The sequence below is a fragment of the Neolamprologus multifasciatus genome, chromosome 1 (genome assembly GCF_963576455.1).
Source record: "Neolamprologus multifasciatus chromosome 1, fNeoMul1.2, whole genome shotgun sequence".
Classification (NCBI taxonomy): domain Eukaryota; kingdom Metazoa; phylum Chordata; class Actinopteri; order Cichliformes; family Cichlidae; genus Neolamprologus; species Neolamprologus multifasciatus.
In genome coordinates, this window is record NC_140439.1 from 34,062,339 (window position 1) to 34,076,920 (window position 14,582).

Here is a 14,582-nt window from a genome sequence, read left to right on the forward strand (position 1 = left end):
ATTTCATATTTGAGCTTAAAATATCAATACATTTGATAGAAATACTTTTACTCACATAAATACTCTGGCATAAATTCACCACATTTCACTCTGTCAGTAATTAGTTATCTCACCCAAGACCGTCAAAACACAAATTTACTCTGACACCATGATAAAAATGCAGGCAGCTGCTGACTGGTTAATTTGAACATATACAGGTTCAAATTGAACATGCTCTGCTGTCTGCAAGGTCTATCTGCTAACCAAATGCACCCTGACAAGTGACAAATTTTAAGTATAAGTGGAAAAATTGACAATGTACTCTGTATTTACGAGGAACGTTTGCTAGCTAAAAGAAAGCTAGCTAACAACTTTAACTTTAGCAACTTTACTATGCTAAACTATGATTAAAACTATCAAATTTAAAGTGTACAAATATAACTTGTAATTAATCTATTTTGAAATTCAATGCTTAGTTAACTCACCGAACACAGTCTAGGGGAAACACACCTCTACTCCCACAAAGTGATAAGAATGCAGACAACTGCTACGCCTGTGATGATACGAACATATGCTACGGGGTTACCCTCTGCTGTATGCATGGTCTCATACACACCTATGGCTAACCAAAGTAACCACCAGAGTGACAGATTTAATTGACAGATTTCATTAACAACAGGAAAAAATACAAATGCTTTTATACTTTTATAGAGTAACAACTAGCATAACACAGAGTGTCAATTCACATCATGTAGCTGCCATTGTCAGACTAAACTTAAGCAGTAAATTCCTGTAACTAGTACATATTTATAAAAGACTATAAAACAAGAAACTTACCAGGTAGTGGTGCCAACCTCTGTTTTTTTCCGTTTCTTCTTTTTTTATGGCAGTTGTAATTATTTTTTCGTTATGGTCCAGTTATGGGCAGTTCAAACACCAAGGATGTTCAAACTCACTTTTACATGTTACACAAACTTAATATTTTCTGTTGTTGATTGATGACAAAAGTATTTTGTTCAATATACTCAAACATTAAAGTTAAGGAGGTGTTTATTAATTTCTGTGTTGCTTTTAACATTGATTAGTCAACTCACTGAAACGTTTACATGTAGACAACTTACTTTTTTAAGTAGAAAAATGCTTTTTTGTTAAGTTCTACCTTCTAGACCAAAACAGTCTGAAAGGCCAGAAAGAAAGGATTGAGTTACTTAAATAATAATAATAACGGATTGGATTTATATAGCGCTTTACAATGCCACTATTCATTCACTCTCACATTCACACACTGGTGGAGGCAAGCTACGGTTGTAGCCACAGCTGCCCTGGGGCAGACTGACAGAAGCGAGGCTGCCATATCGCGTAAAATGGCCTCTGGCCAACACCAGTAGGCAGTAGGGTAAAGTGTCTTGCCCAAGGACACAACGACCAGGATACGCCTGGTCGCCTATAGAGCCCAGGAGGTGATTAGAAAGAATGAGAAGAGGAAAACTGCTTGACACTACATGGATGTAGATAGGTATCACGGGAAGAACATGTTCAAGCTGTCGGGTTAATATTTTCCTTACTTACCACAGGTAGCCAAATTTCACTGCGCAAATATTTTGACATCTGGTTTGCCTGAGACCTTATCAGAGAGGTCGGTCTGTCCTGTGACCCTTATGCCCCAGGACTGGGCATCACAGGTGGGTCAGACGAGGATTTCCTCAAACCAGCCTCCAGTTTTAGAAGCACAGTCAGTGCATGTTTTGAGTTGTGTGTGTCCTAAATATTACGGTAAGAGAACTTAAGGCCCAATTTCAAAATAAAGGTGAAAGTGGAATTCGGGAATAGTCAGTTTATTCGCATTCTCAATTTATACAAAAGCTAGTGAACGACATTTCAAATGGCTATTATTATATTATAATTTACCCCAAAAAGTATATTATAATTTTCTTTTGCGACCGCGACGTACCATTGGTTGATTTTCTTGAAGGACATTGGGCTTATCGAATGAAATCTCTCAGCCCTCCTCGGTCTGTCCGTCCCTCCCCTTTTTAACCTAGGTTATCAATTTGAGCTGGCCGGAGTTGGAGAGGAGTGTACGGAAGAGGATTAGGGCCACTGGGGGGAAAAAAGTGGGAACGTCTTATTTTTCTTCTTTCCCTGAATTCTGAGAAAAAAAGTCAGAATTTTGACTTTAATCTCAGATTTTTTTTTTCCAGTGGCCCTAATCCTCTTCCGTAAATAACAAACAATAAAGTCAGTGCTAAACAATTTAAGAACTATTTTCTTCAAACTATTTTCATGAATGATATTATGCTATCATGACAGCCACCAACACAGCAGTTACCAGTGAGATTTATGAAGGTTGTACTGAATAATTAATGTCTTCACCTTTTCCGTATCATGGCATGAAAGGGTCTCTTTACTTTAATGTGGAGTCGGAAAGCACAGTATAAATATTTAGCCTCTTAACATCGACTGTGTTCTCATCTATCTATTAATATCAAATGTTAATTTGCTTGACAAATCCAAATGGAAACTGTAATGAGCCACTCAGTTAAATGTGGCATTAGGAAGTGCTTGCTCACAGGGTGTCATTGGTTCCCTATCTAATATCTTATGATTTTTCCTTCATATGTAAAAACATGTTGAGATGACTTATATTGCAAATGGCAAATAAAATCTAAACCTCAAATAAGTCAACTTTATTGGAAGAAGAGGTATCTTGAATCTAATGCCCACTCAACTGAATACCTTGATTTTACAATTTGTAGACTAACTAAACACTAATATCCTTCAAACATGACACAGTTCCTCCAGCTGTATGAGGCTCCTCCCATGCAAATACATTAATTTTGACATGTAAAACTGATGCAATTCCCCTTTAATCCCACCATATGGCACAGTCAGGAATGTAATATGAAGCAACTGGTGGCTGTTTGAGAAGGCACAGAACATACTGTCCTATCTACCTGCAGATAAATGTTAGTAGTGATATTATTAGAAAAGGATATTTTCTTCTTTTCTTTTAGACATCACCAGTCCACACAGAGTCATCAGAAAGAGGGATACCTTGACATAAAAAGTTACCACTGAGCGTGGTTTGTATGTTCACATGGCCGTTTGTTTTGTGAGATTTATCAGAATAGTTGCATGCTTTCCCCAATATATTAAGTTAGAAGACAGAACGACCTAAAATCTAGATTTTATTTGTTTAATTCTTCAGTGTAACTTTGGTTTAAGGATAATGACACACATATTGGTCTTTATCAGGTAGTTACTTTATAATGACACACTATTATGCATTAATAAGATATTAGCAGTGTTGGGAAGGTTACTTTTAAAATGTATTCCAGTACAGAATACAGAATACATGCCCCAAAATGTATTCTGTAACGTATTCCGTTACGTTACTCAATGAGAGTAACGTATTCTGAATACTTTGGATTACTTAATATATTATCATGCTGTTTACAACTACATGAATGTACTATTGCTGTGATTTATTACTGTTACTGAAGGTCCGCGGCTCCGAACCGTAGTAAAGGGACCTCTGACTAATACGGTGGGTTCTGTGTCGGCCGAAAACTAGCTTTGTTGTCTGGGTCAACTTTGCTAGCAGAGACAGAGAGAGGCGTTGAAAGGCTGCTCCAACGGAACTTATTGTTTCAGAGGAAAACACGAACACGGTGTACAGTCGAGTCTTAATAGCTTACTTACAACTGGGCTCGTCAGGCTCTCTTCTTGGCTGCAGTGGTTATTATTATATTTACATGCTTCCAGCTCCCGTTTTTGCTCGATGACAGCTCGTACTTTTCCTTTTTCTCCCTCCCTCGCTCACAGACACATAACGGGTATGGCAGTCCATTCTCCCTGCAGCACGGACAACACTGCCTATGATGCTACATTCATTCTGCCTATTAGCTTAGCACAACAACAACAGGCGCTCTCTCACCCAGGAAACACGCAGAGAGAGCGTCACCCTGTAACCATGGCAACCGTAACGCTGCCACCTGGAACAACAGAACGTAGCTGTCAAACAAAACCCAAACAGTCCTGACCCGCCACAATATGAAACAGGGAAGTACCGCCGTGTAATCCATTTATTTCAACAAAGTAACTGTATTCTAAATACCACCTTTTTAAACGGTAACTGTAACGGAATACAGTTACTCATATTTTGTATTTTAAATACGTAACGGCGGTACATGTATTCCGTTACTCCCCAACACTGGATATTAGGAAGTGCTTAATTCATCATTTATAAAGCATTGGTCATCCTTAGTCAGTAGCTGTGGCTCAGAAGGTAGAGTAAGTCATCTACTTAAGAAAGCGTGCTCGTAAGAATGGGTGTGAATGGGTGAATGAGGCAAGTTTTATAAAGCGCTTTGAGTGCTCGGGTAGAATAGAAGAGCACTACATAAGAAGCAGTTCAATCACCAGATATAAATATTTATTCTCCATTCACAGTCACATGTATAACATGTTCATGGTATCATTTAAAAAGTTTAAGAAAGTGATTAACAAAGTATTTAAATGCACACACACACACACATATAGATAATTAAAATGAGTGATGCAAACATAGTCCACTTGAGGTTTGCAGAATACTAAAACATCGGTAGGATGAGAGTCTGAGTCTGTAAGAGGAGTTTAAGAGAGAATGAGCAGTTGGGTAACTGGGTAGTGTAACGTTTAAGGTTTTTCATTTAAAATAAAATATGAATAAGGTCATGATAAAACATTAGTGAGGATTACTGGGATGTTTGAAAGTTCTTTAGTTCATTCCTGAGGTTCAGTGTTGCTCTGGTTTGTGTTAGTGAGCTTTTAGTGAGATGAGTCAGCATCCAGTCAGGTTCAATTCCAGAGTGCTCCTGAATTAGAAAGAACGGTGTCTGGTGAACACGGCTGAAATAAAAGGAGTATTGGATGGTCTCCTCCTCCTCCTCATTCAGTCAAATTCAATAAAAACTCAGAACAGCACATCATACATCAATTGATGTAAGGAGGAATAATGCTTTATAAATGAATTAAGCACTTACTAATACTTTACTAATGCCCAATAGCGTGTCATTATTATTAAGTGTTACCACTGATTTTAAATGATCTGTCATTGTAACTAAGCTGTACAGTTAGAACAAAGAATGGCAATCACCTCTAAACAGGCTTACCTTTGATCTCCATAAAAGTTACTTATGCAAGGCAGAGTAAAATGCTGCTTCACTGACTGTCAGTGTTGACTAGCAGCAGTGTGTCTCCCTTGTTCTCCACACAGAGGTATTGTTCTGATTTTTTTAGATTAATTTAATTCATTCATTCAGACAGGAAAGGTTTCACTGTGTTTACTGTAAATTAGTTTAGCTCAGTTTTGATCTTTTTAGTTTGTGTTTGTATTTTATGATTGTCAGTTTTCATTGATTGTGTTTTATAGTAACTTCATTTTTAAGACATCATTACCAAAATAAATATTCTTAATGTTTATTTATTAATAATTTAGTTAGGAATAGTTAGTGGGGTTTTTTTTTTTTATATGTTATTAGTTAGATGTTTCAAGAGCAGCGCTGTAATCTGCATGTGCAGTGTTTAAATTGATAAGATTTTAAGCTTAAACGTATCTAAATGGCAGGGCTCTAGACTAACGTTTTGCCATGGGCGTACCGGCACAAAAGTTAGGCGCACACAAATTTTATAATAATTTATATAATATAATGTGTTTTTCTGGATACACTGTGCTTTTTCAGCATTCAAAGATTGATGACACCGTGTCAGAGCACTGGCTATGAATTTCAGAAGGATCAGGCCTTAACTTAACAGAAAAGTTAGCAATAGTTCTTTTCCTATTACAGCTACGTCCACTTCTGTCGTGCCTAGGCTGCTCACTAGGGCTGGGTATCATCACTGATTTCTATAATCCATTCGATTCCGGTTTTCAAAGTCCCGATTCGATTCAACTTAGCCTCAGACAGTCAGAAATATTATAATTCTGATCATTTATCAGTACTGACTTCATCAGAATTGTGAACATCACAGCAGATGCCTTTGTGTGAAAGTAACTGACAATAAAACACAGAAAAACATGGAGATTTTCCTGGTCTGGCTTTTTATAGCAGATAACCTTAAAAATATTCTACAATGTTCTGCATATAAAGTTTAAATTTCTTCAGTATTGAACAACAGAAAAAATAAGCTTTCTTGTCCGAGGTCATTTAAGTGAAAAAAAGAAAAAGAAAAGAAAAAGACAGCAGCCGACAGCGCTGTAAACAACGGTAGACTGGTGGGTAATAATTAATAATTAATTAATAATTAAGCGAATGAATAATACAGAAAACAGAGATTGGAGATGGGAAACTGTTCTTGAAGTACAGAGAGAGATAGAGTGAGAGCTAGCTGTGCATGAAGTGTGATTTTAATAGTCGTGGAGGCAAAACAGCAAAATTCATGACGACATTGATCAAATGTGAAGCGCAGTTTGCTGCTTCTTTTGCTGCTGGCTCCGAATAAAACGGTGTCATCTGCTAGTTGAGTCACTCTGATTTCTTTACCAAAAATAGATAAACCTTTAATGACTGGGCTATTTATAATGTGTAATGAAAGCAGTTCAGCCACAATCAGAAATAAAAAGGGTGAAATTGGGCAACCCTGGCAAACAGATCTCATGACTGGAAATCTTTTAGTAGTATTTGGATATAGTATAACACAACTGTCAATATTTTTATAAAACATTTCGATAGTTGACACAAAGTTTGGACCAAAACCAAAGGTTTTGAGTGCTTTAAATAAGAAATAATGTTCTACCGTATCGAAAGCTTTATAAAAATCAAGAAACACAATAAGGGAATCATCATCTATATTGTCAGAGTAGTCTAATAGGTCAAAAATAAGCCTTATGTTTGAACTGATATGGCGGTTGGTCATAAATCCGGTTTGCGTTTCAGCTATGATCTCATCAAGATTTTTCTTTAATCTTTTGGCATAGACCAATGAGATAATCTTATAATCTATGTTCAAAAGCGTGATAGGTCTCCAATTTTCTATAACAAGAAGATCTTTATCAGGTTTAGGAATTAAAGTTATAATACCCTGTTTCATGCTTGTGGACATTTCTTTTCCATCAAGGCATTCCTTAAACAATTCTAATAAAGGATCAACAATGATATCCCAGAACTGTAAATAAAATTCCACTGACAAACCATCATTACCTGGAGATTTGCCCTTTTTCATTGTTTGAATTGCCTCTGAAATTTCTGATTTTGTTATGGGACGTTCACAATTAGTTTTGAAGTTTTCTGAGATAGTTGGTGCAAAATTTTTAGCTGACTCAATAAATCTATCACAATCACTGATATTACAATTTGATTTGTATATATCTTTGTAGAATGAACCAACATGTTTTGAGATATCTAAATAATTAGTGGTTATGTTATTATCAATCTTAAGAGTAGATATATTGTTTCTTCTTTGGTTTCGTTTCTCAAGAGCAAAAAAGTAACTAGAATTTCTTTCACCTAGTTCTAGCCATTTTGCTTTGGACCTTATAAAAGCCCCTTTAGCCATGTTAATATATGCATTATCTATTTCTTCCTTTAGTCTTTTCAATTTAATTTCTTCATCATCTGATAGAGCATCTTTCTTCATTAATATGTTTAATTCATTCATAATACTGATTTCTTTAGTGTCATTTCTTTTTTTAATTTCTTTGCCTCGCCTTATTGCTGCTTCCCTTACCTTGAATTTGAAAAATTCCCATTTTAGTGTGTGATTCATATTGGTATCCCCGAATATCTGTTCTGCCGTTTTTTCCACTATACTACAAAATGTATCATCATTCAATAAATTATTATTTAGCTTCCAAAAACCACGTAGTTTACTTTGACTTTGTTTATTGCCAACTAAGTGAATTGTGATCAATTTGTGATCAGTCAATGGAGCAAAATCATGAGAAGATTCTGAATTCATCATTTATAAAGCATTGGTCATCCTTAGTCTGTAGCTGTGGCTCAGAAGGTAGAGTAAGTCATCTACTTAAGAAAGCATGCTCGTAAGAATGGGTGTGAATGAGGCAAGTTTTATAAAGCGCTTTGAGTGCTCGGGTAGAATAGAAGAGCACTACATAAGAAGCAGTTCAATCACCAGATATAAATATTTATTCTCCATTCACAGTCACATGTATAACATGTTCATGGTATCATTTAAAAAGTTTAAGAAAGTGATTAACAAAGTATTTAAATGTGCACACACACGCACGCACGCGCGCACACACACACATATAGATAATTAAAATGAGTGATGCAAACATAGTCCACTTGAGGTTTGCAGAATACTAAAACATCGGTAGGATGAGAGTCTGAGTCTGTAAGAGGAGTTTAAGAGAGAATGAGCAGTTGGGTAACTGGGTAGTGTAACGTTTAAGGTTTTTCATTTAAAATAAAATATGAATAAGGTCATGATAAAACATTAGTGAGGATTACTGGGATGTTTGAAAGTTCTTTAGTTCATTCCTGACGTTCAGTGTTGCTCTGGTTTGTGTTAGTGAGCTTTTAGTGAGATGAGTCAGCATCCAGTCAGGTTCAATTCCAGAGTGCTCCTGAATTAGAAAGAACGGTGTCTGGTGAACACGGCTGAAATAAAAGGAGTATTGGATGGTCTCCTCCTCCTCCTCATTCAGTCAAATTCAATAAAAACTCAGAACAGCACATCATACATCAATTGATGTAAGGAGGAATAATGCTTTATAAATGAATTAAGCACTTACTAATACTTTACTAATGCCCAATAGCGTGTCATTATTATTAAGTGTTACCACTGATTTTAAATGATCTGTCATTGTTACTAAGCTGTACAGTTAGAACAAAGAATGGCAATCACCTCTAAACAGGCTTACCTTTGATCTCCATAAAAGTTACTTATGCAAGGCAGAGTAAAATGCTGCTTCACTGACTGTCAGTGTTGACTAGCAGCAGTGTGTCTCCCTTGTTCTCCACACAGAGGTATTGTTCTGATTTTTTTAGATTAATTTAATTCATTCATTCAGACAGGAAAGGTTTCACTGTGTTTACTGTAAATTAGTTTAGCTCAGTTTTGATCTTTTTAGTTTGTGTTTGTATTTTATGATTGTCAGTTTTCATTGATTGTGTTTTATAGTTAACTTCATTTTTAAGACATCATTACCAAAATAAATATTCTTAATGTTTATTTATTAATAATTTAGTTAGGAATAGTTAGTGGGTTTTTTTTTTTTATATGTTATTAGTTAGATGTTTCAAAAGCAGCGCTGTAATCTGCATGTGCAGTGTTTAAATTGATAAGATTTTAAGCTTAAACGTATCTAAATGGCAGGGCTCTAGACTAACTTTTTGCCATGGGCGTACCGGTACAAAAGTTAGGCGCACACAAATTGTATAATAATTTGTATAATATAATGTGTTTTTCTGGATACACTGTGCTTTTTCAGCATTCAAAGATTGATGACACCGTGTCAGAGCACTGGCTATGAATTTCAGAAGGATCAGGCCTTAACTTAACAGAAAAGTTAGCAATAGTTCTTTTCCTATTACAGCTACGTCCACTTCTGTCATGCATAGGCTGCTCACTAGGGCTGGGTATCATCACTGATTTCTATAATCCATTCGATTCCGGTTTTCAAAGTCCCGATTCGATTCAACTTAGCCTCAGACAGTCAGAAATATTATAATTCTGATCATTTATCAGTACTGACTTCATCAGAATTGTGAACATCACAGCAGATGCCTTTGTGTGAAAGTAACTGACAATAAAACACAGAAAAACATGAAGGAGATTTTCCTGGTCTGGCTTTTTATAGCAGATAACCTTAAAAATATTCTACAATGTTCTGCATATAAAGTTTACATTTCTTCAATATTGAAGAACAGAAAAAATAAGCTTTCTTGTCCGAGGTCGTTTAAGTGAAAAAAAGAAAAAGAAAAGAAAAAGACAGCAGCCGACAGCGCTGTAAACAACGGTAGACTGGTGGGTAATAATTAATAATTAATTAATAATTAAGCGAATGAATAATACAGAAAACAGAGATTGGAGATGGGAAACTGTTCTTGAAGTACAGAGAGAGATAGAGAGAGCGCTAGCTGTGCATGAAGTGTGATTTTAATAGTCGTGGAGGCAAAACAGCAAAATTCATGACGACATTGATCAAATGTGAAGCGCAGTTTGCTGCTTCTTTTGCTGCTGGCTCGGTGAATTTTGGTTGGAGAGAGACAAAACCTCCAGCTCAGAATCAGCGCAAAAAGACGTAATCACAGCGCGGACCGGACGCATTAGAATAAGCTCCGACAGCGTGTCCGTCTACGGGCCGTCGGGTGAGAAAGCCGAGAAAGACAAAGCTGATTATGATGCGTCGGGTCCGTTCTGTGTTTACGTCTTTGTGTGGAATCCGTGTACCTGCTCTTATTTGCTGTTTGGTTGTTGTTGAAATAGTTTTGTGAGCTTTAATCTGAGAATCTGGCAAAACACAGTTATATTTAAAAGTCGATTCAGGATTTAATGAATTGATATCGCTTTATTCAAGCTACTCACCTCCCACTTCCACCTGCACTTTCAACTGGACCACGGCCAATCAGAGAGGTCCCGCCCCTTACTATCTCTGATTCAGTCCACGATATGGGGCATAATGTGTGTCTGTTGTTGACCACAGGGAAGGTTGCAATTTTTTTTTTTTTTTTTGCTACCTGAACAGTTGGTTGCCGGTGTTGGGAAGGTTACTTTTAAAATGTATTCCATTACAGAATACATGCCCCAAAATGTATTCTGTAATGTATTCCGTTACATTACTCAATGAGAGTAACGTATTCTGAATACTTTGGATTACTTAATATATTATCATGCTGTTTACAACTACATAAATGTACTATTGCTGTGATTTATTACTGTTACTGAAGGTCCACGGCTCCGAACCATAGTAAAGGGACCTCTGGATAATACAGTGGGTTCTGTGTCGGGCTCATAGCCAAAAACTAGTTTTACTTTGTTGTCTGGGTCAACTTTGCTTGCCAGAGACAGAGAGAGGCGTTGAAAGGCTGCTCCAATGGAACTTGTTGTTTTTGGAGGAAAACACGAACACGGTGTACAGCCGAGTCTTAATAGCTTACTTACAACTGGGCTCGTCAGGTACTCTTCTTGGCTGCAGTGGTTATTATTACATTTACATGCTTCCAGCTCCTGTTTTTGCTCGGTGACAGCTCGTACTTTTCCTTTTTCTCCCTCCCTCGCTCACAGACACATAACGTGTATGGCAGTCCATTCTCCCTGCAGCACGGACTACACTGCCCATGATGCTACATTCTTTAGAGCTATACTTGTAGCATTCTGCCTATTAGCTTAGCACAACAACAACAAAAGGCGCTCTCTCACCCAGGAAACACGCAGAGAGAGAGCGTCACCCTGTAACCATGGCAACCGTAACAACAGAACGTAGCTGTCAAACAAAACCCAAACAGTCCTGACCCGCCACAATATGAAACAGGGCAGTACCACCGTGTAATCCATTTATTTCAACAAAGTAACTGTATTCCAAATACCACCTTTTTAAACGGTAACTGTAACGGAATACAGTTACTCATATTTTGTATTTTAAATACGTAACGGCGTATTTAAATTAAATTTCACCTTGAAATGTGTCATCCATTAAAATAGATGTTAATAATTGATGAACTTGTCTTTAGCTGTCTGCTTCTACTGTTTACACATTGTTAGCTCCCCTGTGCCATGTGAGAGATTTTTGAATTTCTTTGTGGAAAAGGTGAATAATGCCAGGGTTAAGATAACACCACCTACTCTTTACCATTCAGCCCTTGTTCTTTGCTCTGTTGCTTTCTACCAGTTTGAGCCTGTAACTTTCTCTCTGTTTGTCATCTGAAGCCCTCAGGTTTCCCTATTGATGTTGCTCCACCTTGATTATTTAGAGAGGTCATTTCTACTCTTGGTCTATCTGTTCTTGCTATTATTAATACCTTTTTTTTTTTTTATCTGGTACTTTTCCTAAAACCTACAGCTCAACCTCTGCTTAAGAAAAATAGCCCACTATTTTATCAAATTTTAGGCCTATTTGCGAGCTTACTCTTTTCTGTAAAATTCTGGAGAAAATTGCTTGTCAGTTGAAAACTTCTTAAATTAAAAAAATAATGTCTTTGAGATTGCTTTTAAATCTCTGCATATCACAGAATCTGCGTTGCATAGGGTTGTTAATGACATTCTCTTGGCTACAGATTCAGGATCATGTGATCTTGGTTCACCTAGACTTAACAGCTGCCTTTGACACAGTCTTTCACAATATTTTACTATCTCGAATGGAAGACTGGATAGGCACAAAAGCTAGGCGAAGAGGGTGGGGGACAGTAACAGTTGGATCTGGGTTGAAATGAAAAGAACGCCAGGGAGAGGTATTTAACACAAAATAATTTTTTATTATAATCAATTAACTCAATAATCATATAAATAGTAACAACAAAAAGAGACAGCACCACTGCTTTAATGATAAATCAGACAGGTCAACCCAAAGAGATAGTTGTTTTCTTTGAAGTGGTCACTATCAGGCTTCAACAGAAAAAGACAGCAACGCTGCTATTAACAATAACCAGGCAGGCCAAACAAAATAATGGAGGCCGCCGTTACTTAAGGGAAACCACCGCTCAGTTAAGGACTACTCACAAAGAGCCACGCACAGTGGGGCTGGTCACACACAGCAGGCCTTTTCCACACCTAGACCAGACTCACACACTGACCAGCACAGAGGAAATCCACCAGAAGCCTCTCCCACATCCACACTGCTCTTCTCCAGCTTATATCACCTCTGAGGGTAATTGGTGGTAAACGAGGGCAGATGAGCAGCAGGTGTGCCCTAAAGGAGAAGGCAGGGGCAGAGAGAGACAAGGGGAGGGGCACTAAAGAAGGAGGAGGGGAGGGAGCCCGTCAGGCAGCTAGAAGGCCTTACAGCAGGGGTGTCCAAACTCCGATCCATTTTTAATTGGCCCGCAAGTAATTTTATAAATAGAATCGAATATGGCCCGCACTTCAACTTTTGCTTGAGTGTATTGCACTTCTTAGTTTTAACACCAGGGGGAGCTACTGTCGATCGAGGCAGTTGCTCCACCTAGCGAAGAAGCGTCAGAGAAGTGTTGCTGTAAGGCTTACAGCAACACTTCTGACGCTTCTTCGCTAGGTCATGGCGAAAGGCATGCTGGTTAGCCAGAGGTGCAGGTTTGAATGTTTGCGTCGTACACAGTGTGTCACACTGCAGGTCATCTGGACCCGAAAGACGATCAACAGGTGGCAGATTACAATTAGTTGATCTCTGACAATGACCAAATGACACCACTGAGCAATTATGCTCCAATTATTGCCTAGGACTGGCAACTTTGTCTGTTTGTGAACCACAGTTCACTCTTTTGAAAGCATATTGATTTTGTTTGTTGAGTTTGCTTTCAAACAGTGAGCAACCAGGTGGCCAGGTTTGTGGCAGAAGAAACAGAGCTTTGTTTTGGCTCTTGAAACCACACCTGTATCAGCTTTGCTAGCTGGTACACTCCTAGCCCTTGAGACTGTCTGTTTCTGTTTGTAGGTCTTACAATTTGCTACTAAATGGCCAGACTTGAAACAAACACTTTGGTTTTTCCTTGGGACGGGACACAGGTAACTCGCTCCTTGGGTACTGCACAGCTGGCACATTGCTAACCTTCACTGAGGCATCGCGTCGCTCGTGCTTAATAACACTAGTTTTATGGATGAGGGCAAACTCATCAGCCAGTGTTGCAGCCTGCTGTAATGAGGACACCTTATGTTCACTGAGGTATACTGCGATGCGCTCGGAGATGCAGTTCTTAAAGTCCTCTATCAGCATTAATTCACGTATCGGCGCCAGGTCAGTAGCTTTGCTGGACACACACCACCGATCAAAAAGCACACTTTTCTTCCTTGCAAAATCTCGGTAGGATTGACCCTGTCCCCTTTTTAATCCCCGGAAACACTGCCTATAAGCTTCTGGGACTAGCTCATAAGCTAGCAGGATGGCACTTTTCAGCTTGTCATAATTCAGACTGTCCTGAGCTGACAATGAGGAACAAACTTCCTGAGCCTTACCTACCAGTTTACATCGTAGCAAAATAGCCCACGAATCCCGTGGCCAGTGCAAGGCTGTGGCTATATGCTCAAAGAACTCAAAATAACTGTCAACCTCAGTGTCGCGAAACACTGGAACCAGACAAATGTTTTCCCCACATCAAATGGTGTGTCTGCCTACCGAATGGAGTCAGTCGGAGAAAGGGAAGCCTGCTGGAGTTCCAACTGTCGCAACTTAACAGCTGTCTCTGCCTCCACCTTTTTCAATTCAACCTCCTTGACTCTGGCAAGCTCTGCGTCTAAACGCTTAAGCTCCAACTCCTCCTTTAGCTGGAACTCCCTCACGATCCTCCCGTTCCAACTGAAGACGAGCCAGGCGGACACGTAGCCTAGCATCGTGCTTTGAACCTACGGATGACCCTATGGAGAGTGGTTCAAAGTGAGGCAGTGTCATTGGCTTGTCCTCAGGCAGCCCCTGAACAACAGGCGTAGACACTGATGGAGCTACACCTTGAGCTGGCACCTGCAGAACAGGC

At 38.5% G+C, this 14,582-nt stretch overlaps 2 protein-coding genes across 4 annotated transcripts in view; one reads left to right on the plus strand and one right to left on the minus strand.

The window, feature by feature from the left end:
* Window positions 1-14,582, minus strand: part of LOC146526141 (ATP-binding cassette sub-family C member 12-like) — a 154,130-nt gene that overhangs the window by 21,379 nt on the left and 118,169 nt on the right. The window lies entirely within an intron of this gene.
* abcc12 (ATP-binding cassette, sub-family C (CFTR/MRP), member 12) overlaps window positions 1-14,582 on the plus strand; it is a 40,378-nt gene that overhangs the window by 887 nt on the left and 24,909 nt on the right. Inside the window, exon 1 of one of the 3 annotated variants that reach the window (XM_085155613.1) lies at window positions 2,994-3,062. The exons of 1 other annotated variant lie outside the window; for it this stretch is intronic. The gene's annotated coding sequence lies outside the window, so the exon portion shown is untranslated. Of the gene's footprint in view, window positions 1-2,993; window positions 3,063-8,528; window positions 8,949-14,582 lie in introns of those variants that run through there. One more of the 3 variants, XM_085155604.1, reaches the window with a different exon arrangement.